The following is a 15,137-nucleotide window of genomic DNA, read 5'->3' on the forward strand; positions in this document are numbered from 1 at the left end:
TCCAAAGAAGATATACAGATTGCCAACAAACACATGAAAGAATGCTCAACATCATTAATCATTAGAGAAATGCAAATCAAAACTACAATGCGATATCATCTCACACCAGTTAGAATGGGCATCATCAGAAAAATCTACAAACAACAAATGCTGGAGAGGGTGTGGAGAAAAGCACTTGCACTTTTGGTGGGAATGTAAACTGATACAGCCACTATGGAGAACAGTATGGAGGTTCCTTAAAAAACTAAAAATAGCAATCCCACTACTGGGCATATACCCAGAGAAAACCATAATTCAAAAAGACACATGAACCCCAATGTTCACTGCAGCACCATTTTACAATAGCCAGGTCATGGAAGCAACCTACATGCCCATGGACAGATGAATGGATAAAGAAGATGTGGTACATATATACAATGGAATATTACTCATCCATTAAAAAGGAATGAAATTGGGTCATTTGTAGAGATGTGGATGGACCTAGAGACTGTCATACAGAGTGAAGTCAGTCAGAAAGAGAAGAACAAATATTGTATATTAATGTATATATTTGGAATCTAGAAAAATGGTACCAATGAACTGGTTTGCAAGGCAGAAATAGAGACACAGATGTAGAGAACAAATATATGGACACCAAGGGGGGAAAGTGGGGGTGTGGTGGTGTGATGAATTGGGAGATTGGGACTGACATATATACACTAATAGGTATAAAATAGATAACTAATAAGAACCTGCTGTATAAAAAAAATAAATAAAATTAAAAAAAATTAGCAAACAATTTTATAAAAATGGTAATTTCTAAAAATAGCCAGGGTAGAGGGAAGAGACAGTCTCATACCTTGCTGGAGGGGAGCAAACCTTAATGCAAATCTTTTGAAAAGCAATTTCATAATATTCTTCAAAAGCCCCAATAATTTCATTTATGCAGATTTATCCTCAAGGAAATAATTCTAAATACAAAGAAATCTATGCCCTAAAATTTTTTAAATTGGAAATAATCTAAAAAGTACAACAGTAAGTGAATGGTTAAACATAGTGTGGTGTATCTATTCACTGGAATATTGTCCCACTATTTCAAATAATGTTTATGAAAACTATATAGTAACACATGAATATAATGCAATGTTAAGGGAAAAAAAGTAGGCTATAAAATGGTTCACATAATGTATTTTTTAAAAAGACTGGAAGGAAATGCACCAAAATGTTATCATTCATCATCACTGGGAGGTCGGACTATTCATTACTGTCTTCCCCTTTTTACTACTTACAATTTAAAATTTTTCTTTAATGAATACGTATCGCTGTACCATAGAAACAAATCTTGTAAAGCCAGAGAAAACGATGAGTGTTGATTAGCATATCACAATCCAACATTACCATATGATTTAGGTGTGGAGGAAAACAAAGTGTAACGAAACTAAATATTGTCCAGACATATGCATGGTAAAAGATAAGCTGAGGCACATTAACTTTTTTTTTAAAGAGTTTATTTGAGTCCACATTGATTTAACTGGGCAGCACCAAACCAAAGGTGATTAGGAGCTCTAACTGACAGGAGCTAGGGGAGGGGTTTTACAGAGAAGAAGCAAAGCAAGGAAATTATTTGATTGGCCACAGCTTAAGCAGTTAGTTGCCTGATTTGGGAAAGCCTAGTTGGCCATTTGTGGTTGGTGGTTCTTAAGTTTCATTTTCTCTGGTTCAAGTGCATCAACTCTGGCTTAGGTTTTGGTTTGCTTGCGTGGGGCACCAAGGCATTAGGGACAATTCAGTCTAATGGCCTCCTTGTTTGATTACCTTAACATGCATCACACCTTTTCCCTCCACGTTCAGTAAAGTAATTCCTCACTCAGTGGGCATGATTATTGGATAGCTACTACTTTCCTTCCTAAACCAACACGTGTAGAGTGGTACACACAACCAAAGAAAATAAGAAAGTGGAAGCCAGGCTATTAAAAAAAATGTGTGCCGAGTTGTCTACAAAGTATAATTCAGTTTCATAAATCTTGTAAGAAAAACGACAGGTGATATGCACATCCTTGAAATGGTTTAAAGAAACAAACACCAAAATGCTGCGCCCATCCACTTCGTGCCATAGAAATACTGAACGAAGGTGGAGCCCTGAGAGAAAACGGCTTCAATTGGTGGCTCTCCAAGTGCAATCTGCAGACCCCTAGGGTATGTGTGGGCAATATGGTTTTCATACTAAAGATTTTATTGTTATTCTTTCTCACTATGTTGACATGCGCACTGATGGAACAAAAGCAATGGCAGGTAAAACTTCTGGTGTCAGAGTGTAGAAGAACTCAGCAGCACCAAAGAGTACTGGTAGTCATTACATCAGTCACTGCCACCAATTAGTGACTTTCTTAAAGTTCCAGATTCAACTGAGAACGTACAAAAGAAATCAGTGAATGTTATCAATTTTATTTAATCTCTACCCTTGATTTATAATCCTTTTAATATTCTGTGTAGTGAAATGGGAAGCAGGCATCAAGCATTTCTGCTACAATCTGAAGTGTCTTGGTTGTCTCTATGAGAAGCACTCATGTGATTACACTTACACGTAAGCTGCACAAGCTGCTTTTCCTAGAGAACATCATTTTTGCTTGGAAGTATGATGGACAATTGAAAGTTATTCAGACTTGTGTACCTGGCAGACATTTTCTTTCTTTTTTTTTTTTTTTTTTTTTTTCGGTACGCGGACCTCTCACTGCTGTGGCCTCTCCCATTGCGGAGCACAGGCTCCGGACGCGCAGGCGCAGCGGCCACGGCTCGCGGGCCCAGCCGCTCCGCGGCACGTGGGATCCTCCCGGACCGGGGCATGAACCCACATTCCCTGCATCGGTAGGCGGACTCTCAACCACTGCGTCACCAGGGAAGCCCAGACATTTTCTTGAAAATGAACAAAGTGAGCCTATCATTTCAAGGGAAACAAGTCATAGGAAGATACTGATGGTATGCGTTGCTAATGACAAAATTTAAGCTTTCAAGTGAAAACGAGAATTCTAGAAAACTTCTATCTGCCATAGTGACTTTAATAGCTTCCCAGCACCTAAAGATTTTTTGGATGAGATTGGTGGTGATATTTAAAATTTGTGTTGTTTATATTGTAAAATGAAGTGTTGTTAACATTTGGAAGATCTGCATAATCAGTGAACCAATGTTTTTCTAAATGGTCAATACATGATGTTATAAAATCATGCATGGGTAAAAGGATCCATTAAAGTTCAAGAGAGATCAATGGATTTTAATGTAGATATGAAAAGTTATTGATATCATTTCAGACTCCACTCTGCAACTATAAGAAATTACAATTGTTAAATTTAGCATAGTATCAGAATAATCCACAATGATCTGAGAAGGCTATTGAAACAGTTACGTTTTCTAACTTTAAATCTAAGCAAGGTCAAATTTTCTTCGTATACTTCCACCAAAGCGGCATATCACAAAAGATTGAATGCAGAAGCAGATGTGAGGACCCAGTTGTCTTCTTATAAGCCAGACATTAAAGAAATTTGCAAAAGTGTTGTATTAGTTTTCTCCTGCTGTTATAAAAAATTACCATAAACTTAGTGGCTTGGTAACACATGCTTATTACCCTACCGTTCTGTAGGGCAGAAGTCCAACACACGTCTTACGGGACTGACAGGTGTTACAGGGCTGTGCTCCTTTTTTGAGGCTCTAATGGAGAATGTGTCTCCTTGCCTTTTCCAACTTGTAGAGGCCACGCTCTTTCCTTGGCTTGAGGTCTCTTTCCTCTATATTCAAAGCCAGCAACACTGCATTTCCCTCTGACTCTTCTTCGGTTGTTGCATCTTCTTCCGACCACAGCCAGGAAAGGTTCTGCACTTTTAAGGGTTCATGCGACTAAGCCCACCTGGACAATCCAGGAAAACTCCCCATCTCAGGGTCCTTAACCCTAGTCACATTTACAAAGTCCCTTTTGCCACTTAAAGTAACATACAGGTTCTAGGGAATAGGGTATAGACTTCTTTGGGGGACATTATTCTACCTACCACAAATGTAAAACAGTGCCACTTTTCTCACTAATTTTTGGGGTAACATATATTTTTCATTTAAATGTTATGTTAATATATCATTGGTTGTTATTACTTTAAAATGAATAATTTTTAAAAATTTCTCAGTTTTAATTTCTAATACCATAAACATTGATATAGTCCACATAAACAAAAGCTTTTTGGAGTCTTCAGTTTTAAGAGCATAAAGGGGTAGCAAAACCAAAAAGTTAGAAAATTTCTAGCTTAAATTATTGAAATGGTAAAAGCAAACATCACAGGAACTCCTTTAAAATAACACAAACATCGGGAATTCCCTGGTGGTCCAGTGGTTAGGACTCGGTGCTCTCACTGCCAGGGCCCCAGGTTCAATCCCTGGTTCAGGGAAATAAGACCCCACAAGCTGCATGGTGCAGCCAAATAATAATAATAATAATAATACAAACATCCTCTGAGGAGAGATGAGCCATCCTAGCTATCATGCAGAGAAAATGATGTAAATGTCAGTCATTATGTTAATTGACATAATCTTTCAAGCAATTGCTGGTAATTTCTAGACATACTGGCAAGAGCTGTTTCAGGGTGTCCTTCAAGCATCCCTTCTGTCCACAGTGTCACCCATGACTGGCAATACTGCAGATCTGCTGCCAGCAACAGGCCCATGGCTGGGTTTCTTAGCTGGCAGACTGGCTCTGTCCTGAAACCCTACTGGTGAGACAATCCAAACATAGTGTATCATGGAAAGTGGCCTTGCATGGCTCAAAGGGGAGGCAAAGAAACTGTTCCAGACTTGAAAACACAACAATCCAAAACCTATGGAACACAGCAAAAGCAGCCTTGAGAGGTAAGTTTATAGCAATACAAGCCTACCTCAGGGAATAAGAAAGATCTCAAATAACCTAAACTTATGCCTGAAAAACTAGAAAAAAGAACACACAAAGCCCAAAGTTAGCAGAAGGAAAGAAATTGTCAAGATAAGAGCAGAAAGAAATGAAATAGACACTTAAAAAAACAAAAGAAAAGGGGACTTCCCTGGTGGCACAGTAGTTAAGAATCTGCCTGCCAATGCAGGGGACACGGGTTCAAGCCCTGGTCCAGGAAGATCCCACATGCCGCAGAGCAACTAAGCCCGTGTGCCACAACTACTGAGCCTGCACTCTAGAGCCTGTGAGCCACAACTACTGAAGTCTGCACACCTAGAGGCCGTGCTCCTCAACAAGAGAAGCCACCGCAATGAGAAGCCTGCGCACCGCAACAAAGAGTAGCCCCCACTCACTCCAACTAGAGAAAGCTCGCATGCAGCAAGGAAGACCCAACCAGCCAAAAATAAAAATAAATAAATTTAATTTAATTTAAAAAAAGAAAAGATTAATGAAACTAAGAGCTGGTTCTTTGAAAAAATTGATAAACCTTTATCCAGACTCATCAAGAAAAACAGATTGAGGATCCAAATCAATAAAATCAGAAATGAAAGAGGAGAAGTTACAACTGACACCACAGAAATGCAAAAACTCATAAGAGATTACTATGAACAATTATATGCCAATAAAATGGATAACCTAGAAGAAATGGATACATTCCTAGAAACATACAATCTCCCAAGACTGAATCAGAAAGAAATAGAAAATATGAACAGACTAACTACCGGTAATGAAATTGAATCAGTAATTAAAAAAAAAAAAAACATCCCGACAAACAAAAGTCCAGGACCAGACTGCTTCACAGATGAATTCTACCAAATATTTAAAGAAGAATTAACACCAAACTATTAGAGTCAAACTATTCCAAAAAACTGAAGAGGAAAGAATGTTCCCAAACTCATTTTATGAAGCCAGCATTTACCTGAAAGCAGACAAAGACACCACAAAAAATGAAAATTACAGGCTAATATCACTGATGAACACAGATGCAAAAGTCCTTAAGGAAATATTAGCAAACCAAATTCAACAATACATTAAAGAGATCATACATATACCATGATCAAGTGGGATTTATCCCAGGGATGCAAGGATGGTTCATTATCTACAAATCAGTCAATGTGATACACCACATTAACAAACTGAAGAATAAAAATCACAGTATCATCTCAATAGATGCAGAAAAAGCTTTTGACAAAATCCAACACCACTTTATGACAAAAACTCTCAATAAAGCAGTTATAGAGGGAACATACCTCAACATAATAAAGGCTATATGTGACAAACTAGCAACCAACATTATACTCAAGGATGAAAAGCTGAAAGTGTTTCTCTAAAATCAGAAACAAGACAAGGATGCCCACTCTTACCACTTTTATTCAACATAGTACTGGAAGTCCTAGCCACAGCAATCAGACAAGAAAAAGAAATAAAAGTAATCCAAATTGGAAAGGAAGAAGTAAAACTGTCACTGTTTTTGGATGACATGATACTATATATAGAAAATCCTAAAAACATCAACCAAAAAACTATTAGAACTAAGAAATAAATTTAGTGAAGTTGCAGGATACACAATTAATATACTGAAAGCTGTTGTATTTCTATACACTAGCAATGAACTATCAGAAAATAAAATTAACTCATTATTTTTAAAAAATTTATTTATTTTTGGCTGTGTTGGATCTTCGTTTCTGTGCAAGGGCTTTCTCTAGTAGCGGCGAGTGGGGGCCACTCTTCATCGCGATGCGCGGGCCTCTCACTATTGCGGCCTCTCGTTGCAGAGCACAGGCTCCAGACGCGCAGGCTCAGTAGCTGTGGCTCACGGGCCCAGTTGCTCTGCGGCATGTGGGATCTTCCCAGACCAGGGCTCAAACCCGTGCCCCCTGCATTGGCAGGCAGATTCTCAACCACTGCACCACCAGGGAAGCCCCAAATTAACTCATTATTGACTGGGGGATTTTTGCAGAAACTAATGCCTGTGGCTGGTGATTTTTATTTTGGCCAGCCCAAAATCAATTATGTTATTTCATTAACACTTTGTGGGTTTATTACATTCAATAGTTACACCTGACACACCTGTAAAGTCTTCTAATTTTCATGAAATGTTGTCTTCAGTTCACTCTTCTGTAGAAGCAAAGGAGCATTCTCCAGCACCATGAGTGTCATTTTCACTTTCTGTATAAGAATCAATCACTAAAGGTTTTTGTCTTTTTTTGGTCTAATATTCAAATCATCTGAATCAGAACTATATTCTGAAGAATATCATCTTCTGAGACACTAGTATATATGTCACTTGGACAATCAGAGAAACTATCTGCATAAAATTCGCCAAAAAATTCTTCTTCACTCAAAATTTTGTGATGTGTCATTTTAGAAAATTTTATATTTATAATATACACAAGGTTGAAACAAAAACCTAACGGAGCAAAATGTGAATGATAACGACAATCATGAGTTCTGTAATGAACCCTAGATCAATTTTAAGTTCTAATAACTTTGCACGGTGATGTTAGTTGTATCACTCTCTAAAAATGTATTAATACATCTCTGGTCAATAATGTGTTAAGAAAACAATCCCATCTACAATTGCATCAAAAAGAATAAAATACCCAGGAATAAATCTAACCAAGGAGGTAAAAGACCTATACTTGGAGAACTATAAGACACTGATGGGGCTTCCCTGGTGGCGCAGTGGTTGAGAATCCGCCTGCCGATGCAGGGGACACGGGTTCGTGCCCCGGTCTGGGAAGATCCCACATGCCGTGGAGCGGCTGGGCCCGTGAGCCATGGCCGCTGAGCCTGCTCGTCCGGAGCCTGTGCTCCGCAATGGGAGAGGCCACAACAGTGAGAGGCCCGCCTAGCACCAAAAAAAAAAAAAAAAAAAAAAAAAGACACTGATGAAAGAAACTGAAGATGACAAAGACAAATGGAAAGATATAACATGGTCATGGTTTAGAAGAATTAATATTGTTAAAATGCCCATATGCTCCAAGGCAATCTACAGAGTCCATTCAATCCCTATCAAAATATCCATGGTATTTTTCATAGAACTAGAACAAATAATTCTAAAATTTGTATGGAAACACAAAAGATCCTGAATAGCCAAAACAATCTTGAGAAAGAAGAACAAAGCTGGTGGTTATCACAATCCCTGATTTCAAACTATGTTATAAAGCTACAGTCATCAAAAGAGTATGATACTGGCACAGACACATAGATCAATGGAACAGAATAGAGAACCCAGAAATAAACCCACCCTTACATGTCAATTTATCTATGACAAAGGAGGCAAGAATAAACAACGGGGGAAAGACAGCCTTGTCAATAAATGGTGTTGGGAAAACTGGACAGCCACTTGCAAAAGAATCAAACTGGACCACTTTCTCACACTATACACAAAAATAAACTCAAAATGGATTAAAGTCTTAAATGTAAGACCTAAACCATAGGTTTTATGAAACCATAAGACTCCTAGAAGAAAACATAGGTAGTAGGCTCTTTGACATTGGTCTTACCATATTTTTTTGGATCTGTCTATTCAGGCAAGGGAAACAAAAGCAAAAATAAACAAATAGCACTACATCAAACTCAAAAGCTTTTGCATGGCAAAACAAACCATCAACAAAATGAAAAGGCTGCCTACTGAATGGGAGAAGGTATTTGCAAATAATATATCTGATAAGGAGTTAATATCCAAAATATACAAATATAATATATCCAAAATATACAACTCAACATCAGAAACATGAATAACCCAATTAAAAAATGGGCAAAGGAGCTAAATAGACATTTTTCCAAAGAAGATATACAGATGACCAACACACATGAAAAGATGTTCAACATCACTAATCATCAGGGAAATGCAAATCAAAATTACAATGAGATATCACCTCACACCTGTCAGAATGGCTATTATCAAAAAGAGAAGAAATAACAAGTGTTGGCAAGGATGTGGAGAAAAGGGAACCCTTGTGCACTGGTGGTAGCAATGTAAATTGGTGCAGCCACTATGGAAAACAGTATGGAGGTTGCTCAAAAAATTAAAAATTATTTACACTTAGGTTGCTTCCCTATCTTGGCTATTGTAAACAATGCTACAATGAACATAGGGGTGGATATATCTTTTTGGAGTAGTGTTTTCACTTTCTTTGGATAAATACCTATGAGTGGAATTGCTGGATCATATGGTAGTTCTAATTTTTTGAAGAAATTTAAAATCCCTTTCACACCAAAACCTGAAGCAGAGGCCACCCCTTCTGGAACTGAGGTCAGGTTCAGGAAGGTGCTTACTCATTCTTCACAAACCAGCATGTGAAAAGTAGCTGAGAGTGACAATCTCAAAGGAGAACCATGAAGGGAATTAATTCATCAAAGATTACTCAGCCACAGCCCAGCTGATGCACTGACATGGAACCTTCTAAGTGGGCTAAAGAGGGCTGCTGCATCACGTCAGACAGACTCGAGGTCTACACTTAATTCTGCCCTTTCTTATCCATGTATATTTGGGAAACAGCTTTGTCTTTGTTGACTTCCATTTCCCCATATATAAAAGAGCAATGATAATGTTCCACCCCTCACAGAGTTGTTCTAATAGTTCAAGTTAAGACAAATAAAATGTAAAGCACATATAAATGGGATCCAAGAACTGTCCATTCTCTATTCCTTTTTCTTGCCTTAAAAAAGTTGACATGTCAGGAATCCAAGAAATGTATAGGTCCTGCTCTAGAGATGTTCACAGGAAGTGAGGGAGACAAGTGACTTGTCTGCAGTAGATGCTGTGCAAAGGAATGCTAGCAGAGAGAGTTGCATGTAGCTTAGTACAGCCAGTGGAGCAATGGTATAAGGGGAATAGGGCTGGAACAGTCTTGTGCATTAAGCAAGCTTTGGCTTAGTTTCAAGTGAGGGAGTCACAAAGTAACAACGGCCTGTTGAACAAGATAAAATTGTTTTTCCCTCCTTGAGACAGAGTAAGGAGGTAAGCAATTCTAAGCTAGCGGCTCCACAATCATCAAAGACTGAGCTCCCTCCATTTTATTGATTCTCCATCCTCATGGTTGTCATGGTCCAAGATGGCTGCTTGAGCTCTGGTTATCATCTCCACGTTCCAGATGGCAAGAAGAATGAGAGTAAGGATGTACCTCTTCTCCTTCCATCCCATTAGCCAGAACTTACTCACACGGCTTCACCTAGAGTGATCTGTGGGATTTCTGAGTGGAGTGGTCCATGAGTAGTGGTCCACACGTCTGGGGCTCTGGGGAGAGGACTAAGTTGGAGATTCATCAACGTAGAGTTGGCAACTTAGGTCATGGGTGGATTCCCCAAGAAGAGTGTGCACAGTGAGAACAGAACTCCAGTGACGCCTGGAAGCAACAATGGGCAGAGGAGGTGAAATCCACCATGGAGAGAAATAAGGCGAGCATGGCATCAAGGAGAAACTTTTTCAGTCAATAGTGTTCAGTGGTAAAAGTGAGGCTACTTAGGAGTGATGTCATGGAAAATGGCAGACCGGGAGCTCCAAGAAACAGTACCTCCACTTAAGCAACCACTCAGCTGATAAAATCTGACAGAATCAGCTTTTCTGGACTCTGGAATCTAATAAAAAAAACTTAGAGCAACCAGGGGAGTGACTCATGAAGAAAGAGGCTGCTACTTCAGTATGAAATTGTCGCAGCATTCTTGCTTACCGACCCACCATCTCCCATTCCCCAGCCCAGGGACAGCCAAGGGGACAACAGTCTGAATCCCTGCTGTGGCTTGCTGATGCCAGGGTAGGCAATACAGACCTTGTTCTCAAACATGTGGCTGTACATTTTGGCCCAGCTGGCAGTTCCGTGAGGGTGCAGAGGCTGACATTTGCTTCACCCCCACTCAGACTGGAGCAGCTTCCCAGGTGGCATCTTTTGAAAGGATTTAAAGACATACAGTACCCATAGTTGTCTGGGGCAAGGGGTGGCAGAGGGGGTTAAGCAGCAGACAAACCAAAAAGCCTGGAAAGCGGAAGGCTGAGGAGGAAGATACTGGAAGAATAAGGGCTTTGAAGGGCTACTTCTTACATCAAAGAATCCAGACTACAACACAGGGCCAGACACATGCTCAGAAAAGACCTGAGAGGACCCTAGACTTGCACTTTTGGCTGATCTTCCATGCAAGCAGGAAATAAAGACTAAGGCAGAGTTGCAGGTGGCCTGGTTAAGTGCAGCAGGAGTACCCAGCTCAGGGCCAATCTACAAAGACCAGGAGAGGATTCTTCTAATTTGGGGTGGGGTGGGGGGGAACTCCAGGTATTTAAGGAAATCTGTGTCAAGTCAGTGGCCGACCAATGAAATAATGGAACAGAGATCTCAGTGATTACACATGACTAGAATACAGTCTGCACGTGGAACAACCTAAATGTCCATCGACAGAGGAAAGGATAAAGAAGATGTGGTACATATATACAAGAGAATATTACTCAGCCATAAAAAAGAATGAAATAATGCCATTTGCAGCAACATGGATGGACCTAGAGATTATCATACTAAGTGAAGTCAGTCAGACAGAGAAAGACAAATATCATATGATATCACTGATATGTGGAATTTTTAAAGACGATACAAATGAGCTTATTTACAAAACAGAAACAGACTCACAGACTTCGAAAACAAACTTATGGTTACCAAAGGGGAAAGGGGATAAATTAGGAGTTTGAGATGAACAGATACACACTACTACATATATAAAATAGATAATCAACAAGGACCTACTGTATAGCACAGTGAACTATACTCAATATTCTTTAATAACCTATATGGGAAAAGAATCTGAAAAAGAGTGGATATATGTATATGTATAACTGAATCACTTTGCTGTACACCTGAAACTAACACAACATTGTAAATCAACCATACCCCAATATAAAATAAAAATTAAATTTAAAAAAGGAATACAGTCTGCAAAAATAGTTTGGAAATGTCACTAAACAAATGGATGATTGTAACCCTTAACAAGCAATAACGGCAAACCTTGCCAAGGGGTACAGAATCTGATTTCCAGAGCTGCCACAATATTCAAATGTCTAGTTGTCAACAAAAAATTACAAGGCATACAAAGAAAAAGTCTGACTCATTCACAGGAAAAAGAATTTGGCAGAAACCATCTCCGAGGAAGCCCAGAAATTGGACTTGCTAAGACAAAGACTTTAAATGAACTGTCTTAAATATGCTCAAATAGCTCAAGGAAACTGTGGACATAGAACTAAAGGAAACCAGAGAATAATCAATGTATAAACGAATAGAAGATATCAACAAAGAGACAGAAATTATAAAAAGGAACCAAACGGAAATAATTCTGGAGCTGAAATGTACAATAACTAAAATGAAAAATTTGAAAAGCTCAATAAAATTGACAAACTTTTAGCTAGACTGATAAAAAAGAGAAAAGGTATAATTAAATAATTAAAATCAGAATGACAGTGAGGACATCATTATGACCCTTGCAGAAAAAAAAAGAATTATAAGGGCATACTATAAACAATTATACACCAACAAATTACATAATTTACAGAAAATGGGCAAATTCCTAGAAACACACAAATTACCAAAACTGACTCAAGAAGAAATAGGAAATCTGAACAAACCTATAAAAAGTAAAGAGATTGAATCAGTAGTAAGAGATCGAATCAGTGATCAAAAATCTCTTCAAAGGCAGGATCAGATGGCTTCTCTGGGTGAATTCTACAAAACCTTTAAAGAAGAATTAACACCAATCCTTCTCAAACTCTACCAGAAAATAGAAGAGGGAATACTTCCTAAATTCATTTTATGAGTCTTTATGCTCCACATTAGGGGCTGAAATTCAACCTCTCAATAAAGTACAATACTGAAAGTTCCCGAAACAACGACAAACCTGGCTGGGCAGTCCTTTCTTGGGGATTCTGCAGAGATGACTCATACATCAGTTAGAGTTGAGTTTGTGACCCTCAAGGATCTTTACATTTTAAAGAACCTGTTATTTAATCATTGTTTCTGTTACTTGTAATTCATTTCTCTAATTTATCAAAGGTCATTATTTGGATCATTATTTTGTCTGTCAAAATGCTGACCTGCCCCATTTCCATCTTGGGTTTATTCTCATTGAAATAGCTCTTTTTAAAATTTGTTTTTTCCCGTTTATCTATAGCCCAGTGATTTTTGACAAGGGGGCCAAGACCATTCACTGGGGGAAAGAACAGTCTCTGCAACGAATGGTGCTGGGACAACTGGATAACCACATGCCAAAGAATGAAGCTGGGCCTTCCCTGGTGGCGCAGTGGTTGAGAGTCCGCCTGCCGATGCAGGGGACACGGGTTTGTGCCCCGGTCCGGGAGGATCCCACATGCCGCGGAGCGGCTGGGCCCGTGAGCCATGGCCGCTGAGCCTGCGCGTCCGGAGCCTGTGCTCCGCAAAGGGAGAGGCCACAACAGTGAGAGGCCCGCGTACCGCAAAAAAAAAAAAAGAAAAAAAAAAAAAAGAATGAAGCTGGACCCGGACCTCACACCATATACAATAATTAACTCAAAATGTATCAACAATCTAAATGTAAGTGCTAAAACTGTAACATTCTTAGAAGAAAACATAGAGGTAAATCTTCATGACTTTGGATTTGACAATAGTTTCTTGACTATGACACCAAATGCACAAGCAATAAAAGAAAAAATTGATAAACTGTACTTCATCAAAATTAAAGCCATGTATGCATTAAAGGATATTATCAGAAAGTGAAAAGACAACCTACAAAATGGGAGAAAATATTTGCAAATCATATATCTGATGGGGTCTGATATCCAGAATATATAAAGAACCACTTACTACAACAAAAAGATAACCCAATTAGAAATGGGCAAAGGATTTGAGTAGACATTTCTCTGAAGATATACAGACGGTCAACAAGCACAGGAAAGGCACTCAACATCACTAGTTAACAGGGAGATCAAAACCAAAACCTTCATACCCATTAGGAAGGCAATAAATAATAATTTTAAAATTTAATGGAAAATAACAAGGGATGGAGAATGTGGAGAAGTTGGAACCCTCTGTTCATTGTTGGTAGGAGTGTAAAATGGTTCAGGCTCGTGAAAAACAGTTCCTCAAAAAGTTAAAAATAGAATTTCCATATGATCTAGCAATTCAACTCCTAGGTATGTATCCCAAAGAACTGAAAACAGGTACTCAGACAAATATATGTACACGCATGTCTACAGCAGTGCTACTGACAATACCCAAAAGGTGGAAACAGCACAAAGGCCCATCAGTGGATGAACAGATAAACAAATTGTGGTTTATCCATGCAATGGAATATTATTCAGCCATAAAAAGGAATGAAGTGCTGATACATGCCACAATGTGGATGAACCTTGATAACGTTTATGCTAAGTGAAAGAAGCCAGATACAAAAGGTCACATATTGTTATGATTCCATTTATACGAAATATCCAAAATAGGTAAATAGGTTGCCAGGGACTGAGGGGAGAAGGAGATGTGAAGAAACGTTTAAATGGGTAGGAGGTTTTATTTTGGAGTGATGGAAATGTTTCAGAATTAGATAGAGTTGGCTGGGATTGTACCATACCGTGAATGTACTAAATACCATTGAACTGCACACTTTAAAATGGTTAATTTTATGTATATGTATAACTGATTCACTTTGTTGTAAAGCAGAAACTAACACACCATTGTAAAGCAATTATACTCCAATAAAAATGTTAAAAAAAAAGAAGAGGAAAAAAAATGGTTAATTTTATGTAGTGTGAATTTCACCTTTTTAAAATGTGAAGCCACTCAGAAATATCAGATTATTGACAACTCACCCCTTGGACTCCAAATCCTGGAAACAACGTTCCGGGTCAATTCTCAGGTCATGGGGAGCAATTTCATCCCTGTTCAATTTTATCTGGTAGTTTTGAAGCTCTAGAATACAGACCAGGAAAACTCTCAAGATGTTAGCTCACCCCAGGCCACTATTGCTCCCTTATTGTGAGTAAATCCCGGGAGTGGGGTGGGGGGATTGGAATGCGGGGACCTAAAACTACAGGACAGGAGACTGTCCACGAAGCAAATGCGCTACCGCCCTATGGTGCTGCTGCCAAGGCCTTCTTACATTACAGGCCCAGCCTCCACTCACTCTAAGGTCAGTGCTCAGCCCAACGTCAGGTCCATTCCGGGGTCCCTGCGGCGCAAAGGGGTAGGCC

At 39.0% G+C, this 15,137-nt stretch overlaps 1 long non-coding RNA gene across 1 annotated transcript in view; it reads right to left on the reverse strand.

The window, feature by feature from the left end:
- Positions 1–14,804, reverse strand: part of LOC131759715 (uncharacterized) — a 58,863-nt gene extending 44,059 nt beyond the window's left edge. The window contains exon 1 of the long non-coding RNA XR_010838126.1: positions 14,757–14,804. This is a non-coding gene — a long non-coding RNA (uncharacterized lncRNA). The remainder of the gene's footprint in view (positions 1–14,756) is intronic.
- Between the last annotated feature and the right edge of the window lie 333 nt (positions 14,805–15,137).

The sequence above is a fragment of the Kogia breviceps genome, chromosome 1 (genome assembly GCF_026419965.1).
Source record: "Kogia breviceps isolate mKogBre1 chromosome 1, mKogBre1 haplotype 1, whole genome shotgun sequence".
NCBI classification, from domain to species: Eukaryota; Metazoa; Chordata; class Mammalia; order Artiodactyla; family Physeteridae; genus Kogia; species Kogia breviceps.